The 4,467-nt window shown below is 40.2% G+C and overlaps 1 non-coding gene across 1 annotated transcript in view; it reads left to right on the top strand.

Annotated features, from left to right (window-relative positions):
* The window catches only part of LOC101845426, a 7,038-nt gene extending 5,026 nt beyond the window's left edge, over positions 1-2,012 (top strand). Inside the window, exon 4 of the transcript XR_004859119.1 lies at positions 1,941-2,012. This is a non-coding gene — a transcript (uncharacterized LOC101845426). The remainder of the gene's footprint in view (positions 1-1,940) is intronic.
* The last annotated feature ends 2,455 nt before the right edge of the window (positions 2,013-4,467 follow it).

The raw sequence follows: 4,467 nt of genomic DNA, 5'->3' as shown, positions 1-4,467 counted from the left end.
AATTTCCTACCAACGAAAAAGTATTAGGTGTGTCCCGCGCGCTCATATGACCTTATGCAGTTGCGAGCGCCGTAAAACCCTATACTAAACAAACAACAACAACATTAATTTTAGAAAATCCGGAAGTGATATTTCGCGAGGCGCGTTTTGTTTTAAGAGTATAGATCTAGACCTTATAAGTTTTTGAATCTCTCAAGATTTATTGCCCCATTCCAGTAGAGTGTAAATATAGTAGGCCAATGACTTTTAGTTGATGTTAAAGCACCGGCCTAGACGGTCAGAGAACGGTTAGTATAAGGACGTATAGGCACCGCCGATCATTCCTTTCATCGAAAGGGGGCCCAGCTAGTATATATATAAAATGTGAGACAGCGTGGTGAAATCAGACGCTCGTCAAAATAATCAAAGTAAAGAAATTGGCATTTTTCTGCAGGTTTGAGGATTTTTTTTCCTTTTTAATTTAATTGAAAAACGTTAAAAGCACAAAACATGTAAATTTTCAGCTTCCACGGACTCGCAAAGTTAAGAAGATAACTAATCTTTAGCGGCCATTTTCTGACTGATTTCACCTCTGAAACCAGGTGACCACCACCTCCTTCATTCGTAAATATCTCGACTTATATTTTTAATAAATTGATTTTTTAATCAAAAGAAAGACAAATGAGCAAGCTTTTGGATGACACCAATAACTCTACACACCCAAAAATCGACGAGAGCCTGATTCCAGCGTGTCGTGTGGCACAAATTTATCTGACCTTGATTCTTGGCTCGAATTTCAATTTCTCTTACAACTGTTTGAAACTGCATGTGAAGATATTAACCGACACGTAGGGGGGGGGGTTATTGTTTTAAGTTTTGTTTTGCTTTGTTCGGTTTGATTTGATTATAATAAATGTGAGGCAGCGTGGTGGAATCAGGCTCTCGTCAAAATAATCAAAGTGAAGAAACCTGCATTTTTCCACAGGTTTGTGAATTATAATCAATTTTTTGTTTTTTGGACAAACACCTTTCATGCCCATTAAAGAACTCATTTCAGTGTGGATTTGTTTTAAGAACGTTGATTTAAGGCACAAAAAATTTTAATTTTCAGACACCACGGACTCTTAAGCTAAGGAAATAATTAATCTTTGGCGGCCATTTTCTCACTAATTTTACCACTGAAAACAGGTGACCTCTACCTCCTTCTTTAGCAAATATCTCAACTTGTGTTCAAGATAAATGGATATTTTTTCCATCCAAAATCAAACAAGTGAACAAGCTTTAAGATGATACCAATATCTCCACATGCCCAAAAATTGACGAGATCCTGATTCCACCACGCTGCCTCACAAATGTATATTGCATGTGGGCTCAAGACCTAATTAGATGTACATGTATTTTTCTTAAGTCAAAAGTTAATGCATTAGGCTACGACAGAGATTAAATAAATTTTTTGCTTATGACGATGGAACTCTTAGTCCCCAGACAGAACAGTTTGAAAAAGTTTTTTTGCTAGGATTTGAATGTTTCTTTATTTGTACAATTTATGTAACCTAGTTTCATTTTTGTTGTTTTTTGTGGGGGGGTTTGGGGGGGGAGGTGGTTTGTTGTTTGTTTTTGTTGTGGGGTTTTTTGTTGGGGGGGGGGTGTATACTGCGTACGGTAATTGTTAAATGGTTGCATGTGGAGTTATTGGTATCATCTGTTAAATGGTTGCCATCAGAATACTTTGTGTATTGTTTAGGCTCTTCACCTTACAAGCAAAGTCCCTAAGTTTGATTCCCAATATGGGAATTTATTCTAAGGTACATCTTTGTCTTTCTGTTGGTATGTATGTATCTCACATAGCTCGGGTTGGCTCTGACTGGCAATATCAAAGCATTTTGCATTCTAAATGATAACATTTTTTCTAATGGGTTCATACAAAAAAAAGTTCCAGATTTTCTTCTATTTGTTCACAGGGCTATGACACCACAGCTGGACTGGAAGTTTTTATTGACAAAATCATGGAGGAAGATGCTGTAGTCATTCAGGTTTGACCTTACGTTGATTAAGAACCAACATTAGACCGGGGCCTGTGGTTTTGCAGTTTGGCCGAGAGCTTCGCTGGGGGCTCTCATGGCCTAGATGTTAAGGCGTTCGCCTCTCATTCAATGATCCCGGGTTCGAATCCGGGTAGCGACGGAAAAATTGTCTGCTCTAAAATTGTCTTTCATCTCCTTTTCTGCTCTCTAGCAATGTTCTGTCGTCTGCTTTCGTCCCCACTTTCTGCCCCCACCTCCTCACCTCCTTTGCCCCCCTCCTCTGGACTTCTGACTCTTTCTGCAGCCTTTCTACTGTTACTCCTTGGCTCCTCACTGCTGTCTTTCAGCCACACCCCTGATCTTCTGGTAGGAAAGATTTACACCTAGCCTTCTCGGACAAGGGTGAAAAATCTCGGAGGTCCCATGTGCAAGTTGCGCACGTTAGAGATCCCTTTGTGGTCTAAAATCTATAAGAGTAGGCTTCGGCCACCACCCTGGCAAAATTCAAAATTTCCTACCAACTGAGAAATGTTTAGAGTGCCCAGCGCTCTCATATGACCTTATGCAGTTGCGAGCGCCGTAAAACACTTACCAAAAAGAAAGAGCTTCGCTGTGGCACACAGCAGACCTGAGTTTGCTTCCCAGGTGGGGAGGACATTTGTGAGGCAGCGTGGTGGAATCAGGCTCTCGTCAATTTTTGGGCATATTGAGTTATTGGTATCATCTTAAAGCTTGTTCATTTGTCTTGTTTTCAATGAAAAAATTACCCATTCATCTTCAATAGAAGTCGAGATATTTGCAATTGAAGGAGGTGGGGGGTCACCTGTTTTCAGAGATAAAATTAGTGAGAAAATGGCCGCCAAAGATTAGTTATTTCCATAGCTTAAGAGCCTGTGGTAACTGAAAATTACATTTTTTGTGCCTTTAATCAACGTTTTTCAGAAAATCCACACAGAAATGGGTTCTTTAATGGGCATGAAGGGTGTTGAGCCAAAAACCAAATAATGATAAAAATTCACACAAGCCTGCGGAAAAATGCAGGTTTCTTCACTTTAATAATTCTGACGAGAGCCTGATTCCACCACGCTGCCTCATATATTACCAACATGAGCTAAATGTGTTGACATCAACAAGGCTGTAATTTTGTTTCTTTTTTGGTTTTTTGGTTTTTTTGGGGGGTGATATTTTGTTTAACCATTGTCTGTTCCATTTTATGAGAGTTGTGGAGTGTCATTTTAATAGCTGATAAATAAGACCCTTAAATTTACCCTGAGAGTGTCGGAAAACTAATAATGATGGTGTTTTGCTCTGACAACATACCTGGTAGGTCAACTCATTTCGGGTTCTCAAAACCATTGTCAAAGGTCATCTTCAGGTCCTCACTTTTTAAAAAATTAGGAGTCCGTGTACTTTATGAAAGTACTGTGGGTTAACATTTTGTGAGTACTCTTGTCATTTGAATCAGATGGGGGGGGGGCGGTGGGGTTGTGTGTTGAGAAAAATTCTCAAGAGCCCAGCTTCACAGCTAGTGCATAACACCATCACTATCAATAAACTGTCTAAATGTGTTCTTTTTGCCTGATAAGTTCTGTGTACTCAAGCACACCAATGATCGATCACGATTATGGAGACATCAGTTGACAAGCTGACATGATTGCTCACAGACAGACAGACAGGTAGATAGATGGATGGACTGTCAGGCGAATGGACGGACGAGCAGGCAGACCGACAGGCAGACCGACAGGCAGACCGACAGGCAGACCGACAGGCAGACAGACAGATAGACAGACGGACAGACAGACAGACAGATGGGAGGACTGCCAGGCGAATGGACAGACGAGTAAACAGACAGACAGACAGACAGACAGATAGACAGACATGATTATGAAGGATCTGTTCTGCATCTAACGTACGCCATTATTCCATTTACTTACTAGATCAATTAATTACTTATAGTGCGCTGATGTAAGTACGCATATAATGAGTTCCAGATATAAACAATGTGGGTGGCTGGCGCGTGTCCTGGTGTGGTTTGCTCCTTCTTTTCTATCAAACATATATCGTATATATCTCCCTCCTTCTTGTTTTGTGTTTGTTACTCCCTTGCAACACCTCTAATCATCTGGCGCTCATATGACCTTAGATGCAGTTGCGAGCTCCTTAAAACATCTACTAAAACAACAGATAACAACAATGTACAAGAAACAAGGTCAAAATTCGCCACCTGATATCACAACGTGACAACAATAACTTCTTAACTGTGTCATTGAAAAAAGGCCAAAGATTGAGATGACGACTGTTGAAGCATTTCCATATTCCCATGACCTTCGACACTTGAGCCTTAGAGCATGCATCAAAATAACATTGAGTGTGTATCTAGCTTACGATTATTATTGTTTATATTGCTGCTCATTTCTATTATGCATGTGATTGTAAGCCTACTTGTGTGTGCATGTGTGTGCAC

This window comes from Aplysia californica, unplaced genomic scaffold (assembly GCF_000002075.1).
Source record: "Aplysia californica isolate F4 #8 unplaced genomic scaffold, AplCal3.0 scaffold00662, whole genome shotgun sequence".
In the NCBI taxonomy this organism is placed as follows: Eukaryota; Metazoa; Mollusca; class Gastropoda; order Aplysiida; family Aplysiidae; genus Aplysia; species Aplysia californica.
The sequence above is the reverse complement of the archived record's forward strand: the minus strand, read 5'-3'. Positions and strand labels throughout refer to the sequence as shown.